The sequence below is a fragment of the Bubalus kerabau genome, chromosome 18, assembly GCF_029407905.1.
Source record: "Bubalus kerabau isolate K-KA32 ecotype Philippines breed swamp buffalo chromosome 18, PCC_UOA_SB_1v2, whole genome shotgun sequence".
Classification (NCBI taxonomy): domain Eukaryota; kingdom Metazoa; phylum Chordata; class Mammalia; order Artiodactyla; family Bovidae; genus Bubalus; species Bubalus kerabau.
In genome coordinates this window covers 20322871-20340339 of record NC_073641.1, presented here as the reverse complement: position 1 = coordinate 20340339, position 17469 = coordinate 20322871, and the positions used below count along the sequence as shown (strand labels likewise).

Below are 17469 nucleotides of genomic sequence, written 5' to 3'. Positions count from 1 at the left end.
ATGGCAATGAGGATATGACAGAGTTTGAACACAGTGGAAGAGGGCTTCAATGAAGAAAAGACAGTGGAAGTGTGGTTAACAGCAGGAGGAGACAACAGAAAGGCTGTGATGCCTAGTAAGGCATTTCTCTTATAGGCAGTAACCAAGAATCATGAGAGCAAGGGTGGGAAATAAACTGACCTCAAATCTTTGAGACAAGCCAGAATTAGCAGTAACAGGTTCAGTGTGGTTGGGGATGGGAATAGAGTATGGTGTCTTATCAGGGAAGGGAGATGGTACCCAGAGTAGGTGGGTAGGTCATGTGGATTAACAACTCCTGGAGAGAACAAAAACCGTACTGGTCTTTCCCATTACAAATCAGAACATAGGAAAAGTATTATAACATACATGTACATAAGAGCACACACCCACAACATATACATATAAGTCCATAAAAGGAAGAAAAACAAATGGTCCTCAAAAAGAAGTGTGTATAAGGAAAGTAACCAACAGTAAGATTAAATTAAATCTTTGTGCTTTCTATTTCTGGATTTTGTTGTTGTTCAGTCACTAAGTCATCTCTGATTCTTTGCAACCCCAAGGACTACAGCATGCCAAGCTTTGCTGTCCTTCACCGTCTCCCAGAATTTCTCAAACTCATGTTTGAGCAATACCATCCAACCATCTCATTCTCTGTCATCCCCCTACAATTAATTTATCCAGCCTAATCCAGGATTGCAGTGTTCCACAGAAATGAATATTAATAACCTCAGATATGCAGATGACACCACCCTTATGGCAGAAAGCAAAAGAACTGAAAAGCCTCTTGATGAAAGAGGAGAGTGAAAAAGTTGGCTTAAAGCTCAACATTCAGAAAATTAAGATCATGGAACCTGGTCCCATCACTTCATGCCAAATAGATGGGGAAACAATGGAAACAGTGGCTGACTTTATTTTGGGGGGCCCCAAAATCACTGCAGATAGTGACTGCAGCAATGAAATTAAAAGACGCTTGCTCCTTGGAAGAAAAGTTATGACCAACCTAGATAGCATCTTCAAAAGCAGAGACATTACTTTGCCAACAAAGGTCCGTCTAGTCAAAGTGATGGTTTTTCCAGTAGTCATGTATGGATGTGAAGACTATAAAGAAAGCTGAGCGCCAAAGAATTGATGCTTTTGAACTGTGGTGTTGAAGAAGACTCTTGAGAGTCCCTTCCACTGCAAGGAGATCCAATCGGTCTATCCTAAAGGAAATCAGTCCTGAATATTCATTGGAAGGACTGATGCTAAAGCTGAAACTCCAATATTTTGGCCACCTGATGTGAAGAACTGACTCATTTGAAAAGACCCTGATGCTGGGAAAGATTGAAGGCGGGAGAAGAAGGGTTCAACAGAGGATGAGATGGTTGGATGGTATCACTGACTCGATGGACATGAGTTTGAGTAAACTCCAGGAGTCAGTGATGGAGAGGGAAGCCTGGCGTGCTGTGGTCCATGGGGTCACAAAGAGTCAGACAGGACTGAGTGACTGAACTGAACTGTTTATGACCGTTTGGAGTGTAGCCCACCAGACTCCTCTGTCGATGGGATTTTTTAGGCAAGAATACTGGAGTGGATTGCCATTTCCTTCTCCAGGGAATCTTCCCAACCCAGGAATTGAACCCGTGTCTCCTGTGTCTCCTGCATTGAAGGTGGATTCTTTACTTGCTGAGCCATTGGGGAAGCTCAAAACAAAGATTATCCAAACTTAAACAAAAAAAGTTATGAAGAAATGAAACATGACAGACTGATATGATTGGGTCAACAGAGACAGAAGACAGCAACACTAGGAGGGGAGTCAGAAAGTTCTAGAACATTTGAAAGGATCTGAGGGGCGAAGAGTCCTGGAGGAGACAAAGGCAAGGGCAAAGGCCAGAGGCAGGGACAAGCAGTATGTTGGAGTAATAGCAAGCAGAGTCAAGGAAGAGACTGATGCTGGATGACTTGGAGAAATGGGTACACAGGGTCTCGAGGCCTCAGTGAAAGAGTCAGAGTTTTTATTCTAGGTACAATGGGAAACCATCAACGACTTTTTGTTGTTGTTGTATGATTATATTTTATTATAAATAATAAAATACACATAAAATTTACCAACTGACCATTTTTAAGTGCATTGTTCAGTGGTATTAAGTACATTCATATTGTTGAGCAACCATTACCTCCATCCATCTTTGGAACTCTTTGCATCTTATAAAACTGAAACTCTCATCAGAGGCTTTTAAGCAAAGCAGTGACATGATCTGATTTATGTGTTTAAAAATTAACTTGCTTGCTTGGTAGAGAATTGATGGCAGGGAGGCAGCAGGATTAGGAGTTTATTGAAGCAGATGGATTCAGGATACACTTTGGGGACATACCTGACATGATGGCTGCTAAATCGGATGTGAGCACGAGATATAGAAAGAAATGAGGAGGGGAGTTGACTTCCAGATTTCTACATCTCCAGTGTCTAACACACAGAAAATAGTCAAGGTTTATCTCATAAACTAGTGAATATTGATTTAACACTTAAAGCAGAAGTCGTTTTTCCTAGAGAACCAGGAAAACTGAAATGAAAAGTATCATGGAAGAAGGTCATCTCTGTTGACAGGCCTCGCTATTAGTGCTGTGTCCTTGCAACTTGGATAAATTCTACACAGTTTGTGAAAACATTATATGCCTAATTCTAACATTAACATTAAAAGCTAATCCTTGTAGATGTTTATAAGTGAAACTTTATTAAGCATTTTATATATTTTATTTCATGTCTCTCCTAAATCAACAGGCTTTGAGACTATGGTGCTGTGGGCTATACTCCAGAAACAAAAATGGATACATAGATTTGATGTTTTTGAGATGGTATGAACCCTCTAATGCCCATCCTTAGACTAATCTTAGGTCTAAAAAACCTGCTTTACTTAGCATGAGTTGTTACTGTAATCATTATAAGAACCTAAACTTTATTCATTTAAGTTTGAATCTTGCAATAAGGAGCTCATGATCTGAGCCACTGTCAGCTCCAGGTCTTGTTTTTGCTGACTGTACAGACCTTCTCCCTTGTCTGCTGCAAAGAATATAACCAATCTGATTTCAGTATTGACCATCTGGTGATGTCCGTGTGTAAAGTCAACTCCTGTGTTGTTGGAAGAGAGTATTTGCTATGACCAGTGCATTCTCTTGGCAAAGCTCTGTTAGCCTTTGCCCTGCTTCATTTTGTCCTCCAAGGTCAAATGTGCCTAGTACTCCAGGTATCTCTTGACTTCCTACTTTTGCATTCCAATTCTCTATGATGAAAAGGACACCTTTTTTGGTGTTAGTTCTAGAAGGTCTTGTAGGTCTTTATAGAACCATTCAACTTCAGCTTCTTCAGTATTTGTGGTTGGGGCATAGACTTGGATTATTGTGATGCTGAATGGTTAAAAGGACAGAAACTGTAAGGATCTAACAGAAGCAAAAGATATTAAGAAGAAGAGGCAAGAATACCCAGAAGAACTGCACAAAAACGGTCTTAATAACTGGGATAACCACAATGGTATGGTCACTCACCTAGAGCCAGACATACTAGAGTGGGAAGTCAAGTGGGTCTTAAGAAGCATTGCTCCGAACAAAGCTAGTAGAGGTAATGGAATTTCAGCTGAGCTATTGAAAATCCTAAAAGATGATACTGTTAAAGTGCTGCACTCAATATGCTAGCAAATTGGAAAACTCAGCAGTGGCCAAAGGACTGGAAAAGGTCAGTTTTCATCCCAATCCCAGAGAAGGGCAATACCAAAGAATGTTCAGATGTGAAAGTGTTAGTCACTCAGTTGTGTCTGACACATGGACTATAGCCTGCAACACAAGGACTGCAGCCCACCAGTCTCCTCTGTCCATGGGATTTCCCAGGCAAGAACACTGGAGTGGGTAGCCATTCCTTTCTCCAGGGGATCTTCCCGACCCAAGGATTGAACCTGGGTCTCCTGCACTGCAGGCAGATTCTTTACCATCTGAGTCACCAGGGAAGTCTACAAGAATGTTCAAACTACTGTACAACCGCATTCATTTCACATGCTAGCAAGGTAAAGCTCAAAATCCTTCCAGCTAGGCTTCAGCAGTACATGAACTGAGAAATTTCACATGTACAAGCTGGATTTAGAAAGGGTAGAGGAACCAGAGGTCAAATTGCAAACATCCACTGGATGATAGAAAGCAAGAGAATTCCAAAAAAACATCTACTTCTGTTTCATTGACTTTGTGAAAGCCTTTGACTGTGTGGATCACAACTAAGATTGCCAAGAGAAAACCTTAGATATGCAGATGATACCACCCTAATGGCAGAAAGCAAAGAGAAACTAAAGAGTCTTTTGATGAAGGTGAAAGAGAAGAGTGAAAAAGCTGGCTTAAAACTTAACAGTCAAAAAACTAAGATCATGGCATCCAGTCCCACCACTTCATGGCATATAAATGGGGAAACAATGGAAACAGTGACAGATTTTATTTTCTTGAGCTCCAAAATCACTGCAGATGGTGGCTGCAGCCATGAAATTAAAAGATGATTGCTCCTTGGAAGGAAAGCTATGGCGAACCTAGACAAAGTATTAAAAAGTCAAGACATCACTTTGCTGACAAAGGTCTGTATAGTCAAAGCTACGGTTTTTCCAGTAGCCATGTACAGATGTGAGAGTTGGACCATAAAGAAGGCTGAGCGTCAAAGAACTGATGCTTTCAAACTGTGGTCCTGGAGAATATTCTTCAAAGTCCCTTGGACTGCAGAGAGATCAAACCAGTCACTGTAAAGGAAATCAATCCTGAATATTCATTGGAAGGACTGATGCTGAAGCTCCAATACTTTGGCCATCTGATGGGAAGAACTGACTCACTGGAAAAGACCCTGATGTTGGGGAAAACTGAAGACGGGAGGAGAAGAGCCAACAGAGGATGAGATGGTTGGATGGCATCATGCAACTCAATGGACATGAGTTTGAACAAACTCAGGGAGATTGTGAAGGACAGGGAAATGCTGTGTGCTGCAGTCCATGGGGCTGCAGAGAGTTGGACATGACTTAGCAACTGAACAATAAAATTTTATTAGCCTAACCCTGATGCCTTTGAAGAGATGCTTCCAAGTTTACCTGAAGAGATGCTTCAGAGTTTACCTTCATTATTGTCCACAATAAATTAGTTATCAAGAGCCAATATTAATATATGGGACTTTCCTAGTTGTCTAGTGGTTAAGAGTCTATGCTTCCACTGCTGGGGGCACAGGTTTGATCCCTGATCGGGAACTAAGACGCCACACGCCACATGGCTGGGCCAAAAGGAAATAAACTTTAAATAAAGAACCAATATTAATTAAAGAATATTTTCCCATCTTTACCAAAACTATTATTGAAAGCATTATATTTACATGAAGTGATTCAAGATCCTTTTTATAAGAACCTACTTGATAAATAAATTCCTCCTATAATTCATTTCTAGGAGGAAAAAATTACCTTAAAAACTGATCTTTCATTTTAAAAAACCAAACCAGTAGAGTTGTGGTAATACCATCTTACTCTTTCATCTACTCCCAGCTAGTAGTTAAAATTTAGTGTTCCATTATCATAATTCTATCACCTAGATTTCCCCCTTCTGTGCTTGAATCATAATATATGTATTGTGAGCATTTCAAATATTCTTTTTAATGTGGAATGTAAATTATATATTATCACATACAAACTTTGTCCTATTTCATAAGCACATTATCTGCCATCCTCCATGATTCTTTACTAAAGAGGAAGAAATAGATTCTAAGGTCACACAGAATAAATGGCAGGCTATGTAATCAGAATATCTGCATTCTAGACCCAGGTCCGGGCTTCCCTGGTGGCTCAGATGGTAAAGAATCCGCCTGCAATGCGAGAGACCTGGGTTTGATCCCTGGGTTGGAAAGATCCCCTGGAGGAGGGCATGGCAACCCACTGCAGTATTCTTGCCTGGAAAATCCCCATGGACAGAGGAGCCTGGTGGGCTACAGTCCATGGGATCAAAGAGTCGGACATAACTGGGTGACTAAGCACAGACGCAGGTCTGCCACTCACCCTGCAGTGACCTTAGCAGAAATCACCTAAATTTCTTGGAGTCTCAAATTTTCATCTCTAAAATTGAGTTGAGATACACATCACTCAGGGTTACACTAAGAACTGAGATTATGCATGCAAAGAACTTCTTTCATGGCATGCACAAGCAAAGAAGGACAAGGAGGAAAACAGCAGCACCTACTTGTTTGGTAGTAAGGAAATGGTTAACAGCCCACCTTGCTCTGTCTACTGATGAAATAGTGAAAGACTGCAGGTTGACGGATTTTTTAGGGGGTGCCCAGAAAAGCAGTGGGCAGCAACTCTCCTCCGACCTCACCCCATCCAGTCCCACAGATGCTACTTCCATGAGATTCTCAGGCAGTCACCTACAGGTGATGAACTATGCTCAGGACAGAGAATGAGTGTTAGGGGGCTGTTAGATGAGCTAGCATGGGCTGGGCCAGATGGTTTAGCTGTGTTGGCTAAGATAATGCATTTTTCTTCTTTTACACTTTCAGTCATGGTTCAGGGTTAGGTTCTATAATTCATGGGCCTTAGAACGAGAAACATCACATTGCTTTGCGTGTCCCACTCATCACACAGGGGAAACGCAATCCTTGTCCTGGTCATGATGTACAGTAAAATCTACAGGACTAATTAATGCTGTTACTTACAGACAAGGATGGATGGGGCAATTTAGGGGCTTTAAGCATTCGGTAGTGGGACTTCCCTGGTGGTGATTATGACTTTGCCTCCCAATGCAGGGGATGTGGGTACAATCCCTGGTTGGGAGCTAAGATCCCACACGCCTTTGGGCCAAAAAAAACAAAACATAAAACAGAAGCAATATAATAACAAGTTCAATAAAGAATTATAAGATGGTCCACATCAAAAAAATCTTAAAAAACCAGATTCAGTAGTGAAGTCATATTCAGAGTTAAGATTAATGAAGACAAAATAATTAGCAAATCAGAAAACCATTTAGACTCTAATCAGGAGAACTCATTTTTAGTCCCCCATTTTTGTTTTATTTCCTAATTAAAAACAATTTTTTTTAAATTGTAGTTGATTTACAATGTTGCATTAGTTACAGGTATACAGCAAAGCGAATTAGTCATACATATACATGTATCTACTCATTTTAAGGTTCTTTTCCCACATAGGTCATTACATACTATTGAGCAGAGTTCCCTGTGCTATACAGTAAGGTCCTTATTAGTTATCTATTTTATATATAGTAATGTGTATACGTCAATCCCAATCTCCCAGTTTATACCTTCCCACTCTTCCCCCTGGTAACCATAAGTTGTTTTTTACATATGTGACTCTGGTCCCACATTTTAAACAGGCTTATGGCCTCGACTGGACTTCCCTGGTGGCTCTGACGGTAAAGAATCTGCCTGCAGTGCAGGAGACCCAGGTTTGATCCCTGGGTCGGAAAGATCCCTTGGAGGAAGAAATGACAACCGTCCCAGTATTCTTGCCTGGAGACTTCCATGGACAGAGGAGCCTGGCGGGCTACAGTCCATGGGGTCACAAAGAGTTGGAGATGACTGACTAACACACACTGCCTTGGCCAAATGACCTGTACTTGCTGGGCCTCGGTTTCCTCATCTGTAAAAGAAGTTGATCTAAAGGATCTCTAAGGTCCTTTCCAAGTGCAAAACACTTTAACGTGTCTTTTAAAAGACATGTACATGTCCCAACAAAGTTTGCACTTCTTTGCCGCTTGGATGGATGAGTCTGAGCAGTGTCCCAGTGGGAAGGAGGCCTAGGCACCCGCAGTAGTGGTAGTACCATCTTCATTGACACTCTTTGTACTGGCTGCCTCCCTTCCCCTGTCCTGCTATTACTGCCTAGGACCACCTCTCAAATAAACTGCTTACAAAAAGAAAAAAAATCAATACTACAAATTCCGATTAAGAGTACTTACATTATAAAGTGGTAAGAGCATGGGCAGGTGGGCATTGGAGCTCAGACTGAACTGGGTCTGATTTCCAATGCTGTGTCTAACCACATGATCTTGGACAAGTCACTCAACTTCTATATGCATCAGTTTTCTTGTCTATACACTAGAAACACTACCATCCTCCTAGTAGGGCTTCTATGAAGATTAAATAAGGCACATTAGAATTTAGCAAAGTGCCTGGCATACAGCAAGTGTTCAATAAATACTATTATTAGAAAATGTATTTTTATTTTTCACATTTTATGTTTGGTCTTTTTTCACTAACCTGTTATAATGTTTCAGAAAATAATTATCATACCACTATAACAAACATTTGAATCTAGAATAAATTATACCTTGCCTAATTCAACTTACCAACTTAATAACACTAAGAAATTGATCCAGTTTAACTGATTCTAGCTAACGCTAGCCTTTGTATCTTTGCTTTCAATCTTTATGGAAGTCATTTAAGGGAGATAGGAACCAGCTCTAGGTTCTATGTATGGGTTCACATTATTAAAATAAGCTTAAATATTATATGGATACTAAAAGCCTAATTTAAAATAAGTAGAGTTGACTATGTACCATTAGTATGGTATGCTAAGCAAAGGAAAAAAAAAATCTACATGTACTCTGCTTTTTACAATCTAAATGGCAAAGTTTCACTTGTTTTTATTAATGAGGTGCATAAAATACCTACAGAGGCAAAGGTTCTGACAATCTACTATGAAACAACATAAATGATTATAGTCTAACAGCTGTAATTAAAATAAAAATACCGCTGCAATTTTGACTGGTTCTGGTTGATTAATCAAAAAAAAACTGTTTGAAGAATCAAAAAATTATATATATACCATAAATATGTACTTTACCTTAAGACATATTAATAAGCACTAATTTCCCAGTTTTCCAAAGTAGTTTCAAGATTTCCCTTGAGGAAGAATTCCTGCCCAATATTTTTCTCACATAAACCATAGTCAGAATTTATTTTCTACAATTCTCACTTTTAGTGTTCTATGTGGACTGAAAACTAAAAAACAAAAAGAAAACAAACAGAAAAAAATTGCAAAGCAAGCTTAGGATATTATCTTTCAAGCTTTCAAAATCTCTCCAATTCTTTACAGTTCTCCTGCCTACTTTTTAAGTCACTCGCTTTAAAGGAAACTTTCCAAAGAATACAACATTCTCTTCACAGGAATAAAACTCTTTCCTTTTGTACTTTTATAGATTTACACACATTTAAATTACCTAATCACAATAACAAGCGTAACTGACATCAATAGGCTTGCAATAAAGATAGTCACTGACCCAGTCATAGGAGCAGGGAACAGGCTACTCGAAGCCCATATTCATCATATCTGGGCAGCATTTGGTATATTTTACGGAGAAATGAACAAGGGCTCATAGGGTCAACCAGTTAGATGTCAAGAGGATTATCTTTATATTAGGATGTGTGCATGCTAAGTCACTTCAGTCGTGTCCGACTCCGTGACGCTATGGACTGTAGCTCTCCAGGCTCCTCCGTCCATGGGATTCTCCAGGCAGGAATACTGGAGTGGGTTGCCATGCTCTCCTTCACGGGACCTTCCTGACCCAGGGATCGAACCCCTGTCTCTTATGTCTCCTGCATTGGCAGGCGGGCTCTTTACCACTATTTTCACCTCGGAAGCCCCATATTAGGATGAATCATATGTAACTGCCAATATCCAAATGGCTTTTCCTAGAGAAATGTCAACTGAATATGTTCAACGTAATATATTTCTATTTTTTAACTGTAAAAATATTGACTATACTTAATGTTTAATATTATATCTATTACCCCCTTGCTCCTCCCTTTGAACAATGGAGGTTGTGGTTCTTACACTTCACTTTTTAAATTCCACATTTGCTCAGGAATAAGTTATTCTATAAGCAGTCACTTGACATTGGTTTCCTAAGAATGTGATTTCTATTTTCTTTCTTTCTTCAGGTTAAAGTCTCACTTCTTAGAATTTCAAAGAAATTTTTCAAAGACTGAAGGTATAAGAATATGCCTTGCAGCGAATTGCAGGATAAAAGCAGAGGGACTAATGTGTGAGGTCAGCATTTGTTTGCTTCTCAGACATACATCTTTGGGCTTGTAGGATCCAGCACAGCACTGTCTGCCTAGAGAAGGCAGGAAATGGTAAGAAGAGGATTGAGCAGAGAAGCCCTGGACAGACTAAGGGTAAGACCCCGTGAGATACAAGCAGCCTTTCCTTCTGATCTGTCCGTGTTATGCCATGTAACTATAATAAGCAAACAAATACATCATAAATGTGCTATTAAGACAAAAATCCCACAATTTGGGATGGAAAGGAAGGAGACAAAGGAACGGGGGGCTGTTTTTAGATGAGGGACAACTTGCCAAACCCTCTTTTTCTAGTTCTCATATTTCTACCACTGACCCTAAAAAGTCTAAAATAAGGTTTATGTTTATGGTTGTCCTTAAGTATTATTAAGTATTAGTCGCTCAGTCCTGTCTGACTCTTTATGATCCCATGGACTGTAGCCCACCAGGCTCCTCTGTTCATGGGATTCTCCAGGCAAGAATACTGAGTGGGTTGCTATTCCCTTCTCCAGAGGATCTTCCCGACCCAGGGATCGAACTAAGGTCTCCGGCATTGCAGGCAGATTTTTTTTACCATCTTAGCTACTTGGAACCTCACAAAACTAGTGTTGGATATCAGAACCCTAGTGTCTTAAGAGACACCCTCTAAATAATCAACCCACAAAGTTAGTATACTAAGGCGGAAGAGCCTGAATGTTGTAACTATACTTGGGTTTAAATCCTGGCTACACACTTGTAACCCTGGGCCCTTACTGAGCACACTTGCTGCTTCTTCACCTGAGCACTTTTCTTCACTTTTCTGCACCCATGTGTGCTATAAGGATTCTGGTGCAGACCTTGCTGTCTGCAGACAATTCATGAGAAAAATGCACAGAAAGTGCCTGACTGCGACTATTGACTGATACCTAAAAGATGCCCAAACTTTTCCCCTCGTAATCGTTAGCAAGAGTGTGCATTCTATAAACAGTTGGCACAAGCTCATTTTCTGTTCCCAAATTATTGTGTACACTGAGCATAATCAAGATATCTCATGTAAACAGTGAAGGGAGCTGTCCTTTCCAGGGTCAGATAGAGAAAAGAGATAAAGCTCCACAGGAGAGGGAGAGGTTCCAGAATGATGAAGTTGCAAGTGCAGAGGGGTGCTTTTGAAATACAAATCTGAACAGGTCCCTTCCCTTCTTAAAGGGCTCCAAAGCACCCCCCATTGCCTGTAGGATAAAATCCAAAATTTTTACTAGGTGAAATGCAGCCTTCAGTAAGCCAAGCATGCTTAGCAACCTCCTATCACACCCTGCTCTGCAGTGATGTTTCCAGTGTCTCCAGTCCTCTGAATGCACCACAGCCTGAATTTGACTTCCAGCCCTCAGCCCCTCTCTACTTCCAGCGTTCCTTCTTTCGGCTCAGGAGGGCAGTTTTGCCTGCCTTCCCGTTTGGCTTCCCCCATGCTCTGTTTGTGTTAATCGCAGTTTTTCACACTGTACTGTATTTACCTCCCTTGAACCCACACAGACCTGGACGAGCTTCAGCATTCTGCCAACCACTTTGCCTGATGCAAACCTGACACTCAGATGTTTACTGAATTTGAACTTCTGCAATTCCCAAATTTTGACTGAGTTTGACTCTATACTTGATATTGGAGGAAATAAAGGAGCTGGGCTGCTGGTGGTCAAGGCCTGTGGCTGCTTCTCCAAGTGGATGCAGATTTGTCTTTAACAAGGCAGTCTTACAAGTTATATGTTATATGGTAACTTAGTTCATCTGAATAATGGAAATATCTATCTCTTTGGACATATTTATCACCAATAAAAAGGATAATTTTACTTGTCGAGGCAATAACATGTGCTTTTGATATATCTAAATCAGTTTGATTCAGTCACTCAGTCGTGTCTGACTCTTTGTGACCCCATAGACTGCAGCACACCAGGCTTCCCTGTCCATCATCAACTCCCAGAGCTTGCTCAAACTTATGTCCGTTGAGTTGGTGATGCCGTCCAACCATCTCATCCTCTGTCGTCCCCTTCTCCTATCTAAATCAATTAGGAGTAATTAAAAACCTCAATTTTTAAAAAAGACTGATCCTATAAAGTGCATGGGTGTTCAGCTTTTCATAATGTGAGTAGTCCAAATTGGATGAGTCCAATTTGTGTTTATGGGATGCTTCTTTCCCTGCTTTATAATGTATTTTATTGAAATTCAAGATCAGTTCTCAATTTAACATGCTACTACATATCAGTTCAGTTAAGTTGCTCAGTCGTGTCTGACTCTTTGCGACTCCATGAACTGCAGCAGGCCAGGCCTCCCTGTCCATCACCAACTCCCAGAGTTTACCCAACTATATATACTAAGGCTCCAAAATTCTTCCATATTCTAAAGCTGATGTTTGCACATGTAGCACACCAAGAAGAATAAACAATTAAACAAATTAGAAAAAGTCTTATTTCTTCAACTGAAATAGTAATTACCTGAAGACAGAGGCTTTCTTTTATGTACATTCCATTGCCTAGCATAAAGAAACAAATCCCAATTTGTACAATGACATATCTCCAAAGGTAAGCATTATTGCAATGTGAGTTGTTTATAATTATTGCTAATACACCTATCCAACAACAGAGGATTAGTTAAGGAAATCATATTATAATTATTGGGATAAATGCAAATAATAGGAGTTTTAGAAATTATAAGAAAAATGCTTACTATATATTACCAGGAAAATATAAAATATTAAAACTCTATAGTAGTATGATAGAGGAAAACATGTATTTAAAAAATGAGAGAGACAAAGGTAAAATGGCAAAATGTTTGCTGTGGTAGAATCATGCTCGGGGGCAGAAATTCTCTTTTTGGCTCCCCAATCTCAGCACTTTAACACCTTCCAGTTTTCTTTTCTCCTCACCTCAGACCTCCCCAAGCACAGCCAGTTCTTCTTCAACAATGCCTTTCAGGATTAATCCAGGCCCACATCACCTTATACAGAGGCTTTGAGAAAAGATTCCCATTTAGCCTGTCTTCAGAATATCCAACTGTCATATCTACTGTCAGAATAAGACAGTTATTCTACTTCTAAATTATCTACTGTGGTAATCTCTTCATTTATGTTTTCTGCATTTTTATGTATGTGTTATATTTGTCAGTAAAATTGGGGTTTTCATGTAACTCACTGTGGTTTCATATCTTGTTTTGCTAGGATAAGGTTAGGATTCATGATTCTCTGTTGATATAGTCCTTATTCATTACACTTCTAAGTGGAATGTTTAGCCGGGATAGGCGGGTTTCAGCAATGTAGCTGACAGAGGCCAACTCCTCTTCTTTCGCATTGTCTGCCAGCTCCCCTATGTTTACTGAAACAAACTCCCTAACGTTCTCTAAAACCCAGCTTAAAAATTTTTAAGTTTTCTATCATCATCCAACCCACCCAATATATGCTACCTTAATTCATCTTGCATCATATTCTGCAACCATTTATCAAGCTGATACTAGTTGCAAGGCTTGAAAAGTTAGCCTTACTTTGTTTACAATCTTTCTATGGACCATGACTATTGATGAAAGAAGCTAACCAACAACAAAAAAATGATAAAAGCGATAAACAAATGTTCAGGAGTGGGGAAGAGGGAGACTAGTAAAGAGAAAAGGGGAACAGAGGTGAGAATGAGGAAGGCTAGAAGGAAGAGACAAGGTAAAAGCTGAAAAGAGGTTTCAGATTGGGAAAAGTGTGATCTGAGACACAACCTCTGAGTTTTGCACCTGGGTGACTATGATAAAGGAGAGGGAAGCTAACATAACTGGTGTTAACTAGAAATGCTTTGGCGTAAAGCAAGACAAATCCAAATGAAATACAATAAGTTCCCTACAAACGATCAAGTTCTATTCCAAGAGTGTGTTTGTAAGTCCAACAGAGTTAGTACTATATTGTAATAGGTTTATAATACTTCTCACACAAATAATACATAAAAAAACAAACACACACACACACACACACAAAACAAAGAAAATGTGTACAGTTGTACAACAGCTGGCATACAAGGGCTGGCATCAAGTGAACAGGCAAGAAGAATCACTGACTGGAGGAGGGAGAAGAGATGGGAGATGATAGAACTGAAGTGTCATCAGCAAAAGGAAATGGAGAGCAAGCTGCTATTTCATTCACACCTGACGTTAACGGCGCAGATTGTTTCTTGCTGGAACCAGATGCACACTTGGACCTTTGAAAGTTCACAATCGGGAAGGTTCTTCATATGAGGGGGACTTGCTGTATTACAATATGCACTGATAGACGCTACACTCAAACTGAATAAGATCCATGGAAACCACAGAATTTAAGGCGAGTAAGTAGCAGTGATAACCTAAGTAACAAAATTCTATGAAAAGGAAACCTAAATGAGTACAAAGTTACACAAGAAGGAAAAAAGGAACCAGAGAATGAGAGCCTGGTCAGTGAAGCATGAAACAGCACAGGACTTCAGGAAAGTCAGAGAGGAAAGAAAGGAACTCTAGGTGAGTGGGTACCCACAGAGGTTGTTACCAGCCTCAGCCCTGGACCACAGCCCCTGAGTTCGCATCTCAGTTGGAATCTCCTCCTGCTACTTGTGTGCCTTTGGGCAAGTTCCTGTGTCTCAGTTCCCTTAATTGAAAAAGGATCATGTTTTCATTTATTTACTCCATAGGGCTGCTGTGAGAATTAACAGATTTGATACAAGTTCTTAGAACAGTGCCAGGCCAAGAAGCATTCAATACATGTCTGCCACTGAGGGTGGAGGGGATTTTTTTTTTTAATCCTCAGTGACCTAGAGGGGAACAATTTCAAGCTAGTAGTAGAAACAAAAACTACAAAGTAAGGGAATTAACAGTCAAGTGATGGGCAAGAAGACGGGACAATCAAAAGTATGATGACTCTTTCAGGGCAGTGAAACAGTAAGAGCGAGAAAGAGTAACCTGAGAATATAGGGTTAAGTGAAAAAGCTTTTCGAGGGAATAGATCAGTAAGAGGAAAAATGCTTGGTCGCCAAAACTATTCTTCAGTCGTTGTGAGACTTGTTTTCCCCAAGCTGGACAGGGGTAGAGACCAGATCCTTCCTGTCCCAGCCTTCCCCAGGGAGCTCTAAAGAACGCTCCCTTGGCATCCGGTAAGTTGGAATCAGCGCTGGTTGATTAGGGGGGAAGGCCCATTTTCTAACCAACGATACCTCGGAAGATGAAACAACAGGCTTTCCGATTTCCATCTCCGGCACGACCTGTTCTACTGCTCTGTACTCATCACTCTCCTCAGCCAGCAGCCGCTGCCGGGACAGGATGCAGTTCAGGGAGCCAAAAAGCAAGAGCAGCTCCCCTAGTTAATTCTGGCCTCGAGGACACAAAAGCACCCCAGAAGGGAAAGAAGCAGAAAGACAGGGGCTCGGGCAGGCGGGGTAGGGGTAGGCTGTGGCGAGCAAGGCCAGATCCCGGAGCTTGGAAAATGACCTCGGCGGTCAAGGTCGAGGAGGTCCCTCTTCCTCCCCGTCCCACCAGCAAGCACCTTTGTCCTCCCGCCTGGAACAGCGGGGCCCAGTGCCCCGGGAAAGCTAGGGGAGGGCTCAAAACCCAGGGACGGCGGGGACCACCGTTCCTGTGCGATGCTGGGGGTGGGGGTGGGGGTGGGGGCTCCCAGGGAGGGCGCAGGTGAGCTCCGCGGCCCCGCCCGCTGGCGGGAAGGGCTTTGAACCTGGGCACTCGCCGGCGTCGCGGCCACAACTTCCGAAGCGCCCCCCAGAGTCCAGGCAGGGCCTGGCCGGGCTCCTGAGTCTTCCGGACCCGGATCCCACTCCTCGCGCGCCGCGCCCAAGTTCTTTCCACTAGGCTGCCCTCGATCCCCCGGTCCTGGGGTCCTCTCCCTCTCCTCCCCATCTCTCCTCCTCTGCGCCCCGGAAAAGTTAGGCCCCGGCCCCCAGGCTGGGAGCCCTGCACTCACCCCGCGAGGAGCGGAGCCGAAGCGCCTGGGCGCGCGAGCAGAGGGCGGCGGCGGGCGGCGGCGCGAACGCGGAGCTCCTCACAGCGGCCCCTGCTGCCTTCGCCACCGACCAAGCTAGAAAAGGGGCGGAGGCGGCCGGGGTGTCACCTGCCCGCTCTCCCACCCTGCCGCGTGACACCGCGCAGCGCCGCCCCCTGCCCGCCCTCCGCGGCCGCCAGGTACCCGCGAGGGGGCGCGGGGAGGAGCCGCCCGCTGGGAAGGACCCGCTGGGAGGTGCGCGCGGCCTCGGGCGCCCCTCCTCCTCCTGGCTCGGCGCCCCGCCGCTCGCATCGCGGCTGGGACCGGACACCGAGGGTTGCTCGGGAAGATCGGTTCTGACCTCTGGACATTTCTTTCTGAGCACAGATGTCATCACCTGAGGTCATCTCGAGGTTTAAATAATAAAGGTTTAAATAATGTGAAAACTGTTGTCAAGCATGACTCAGGATTAAGTTGCAGAAAAATCTGAAATGAGGGAAACCTGGCCGAGGATGAGGCTAGCGGCGGAGTGGTAGAAAAAAAAGGAGTTCTCGCTCCTGAAAAGGCTCTTTCGGAGGGTTAATTCAGTGTCTAAAATGGTGACCAGACCCTACGGCCGTGAGAGGCCCAGTGCGGGTCAACCCCACCCCTACTTATTAAAAACTAGAGTTGCGGCAAATATTGGGGAGCGAAGGGGACTATTAGAGCAATGAAGAGGAAATCGTATATAATCCAAGTTAACTTTCTTGTCCTAATTAGTAACCGCAGCTGCTGTGGCCAGCACACTCCAGCACATTGACTTCTCCTTATCCTGGGTTGGCCTGAATGGTGGGGTGAGGATGAATGTTAGGCGTTGCCTTGCTTTGTGTCTGATCTTGATCCTCCTAACCGCTGTCGTGTTTGGAAATCCTGGCATCAATATCTGGAAGGTAAAATAAGAATCCTAAGAAGTTAATTATTGTGGAGGCAAAAACCCAAGAACGAAAACTGAGTTGTCTTCTAGAAGCCGGAAAGGAGCAGGAGGGGCTGCAGTCCTGACCCGCCCCGCCCCCGCTCCACCCCCGCCACCGCACTTCACAAACAGGGTCTGTGAGTTTCTGCTCTTGAGTTTTAAGCATGAAATCACTGCCGGAAGGTCCAGACTACCCAGGAGGAAGGGGAGGGAGAAGAAGCATGTTTCACTCAGGTACAGGTGTGGCCTTCCACCACCTAATCCTACTGCATCAACAGGAGATTTTAAAGGTTTTATACAAAATATTGAGAGCCCTCATGGTAGCCACTGGGGAGGGGGTGAGCAACAAACATGAAAGCTCAAATTTAAGAGAATCCCAGCTTCAGCGAAACTAAAGGCAAGGGAAATAAAATAATATTATTAATCATTTAGATATTCTTGATTATTGTGATCCTGAAGCCTGGAATTCTTTGTTAAAATAGGTTA

The 17469-nt window shown here is 42.5% G+C and overlaps 1 protein-coding gene across 4 annotated transcripts in view; it reads right to left on the bottom strand.

Annotated features, from left to right (window-relative positions):
- The window catches only part of ELOVL7 (ELOVL fatty acid elongase 7), a 79842-nt gene extending 62807 nt beyond the window's left edge, over positions 1–17035 (bottom strand). For 2 of the 4 annotated variants that reach the window (XM_055555182.1, XM_055555181.1), the window contains exon 1: positions 16014–17033. The gene's annotated coding sequence lies outside the window, so the exon portion shown is untranslated. Of the gene's footprint in view, positions 1–16013 lie in introns of all 4 variants that reach the window. The other 2 variants (XM_055555180.1, XM_055555178.1) reach the window with 2 other exon arrangements.
- Between the last annotated feature and the right edge of the window lie 434 nt (positions 17036–17469).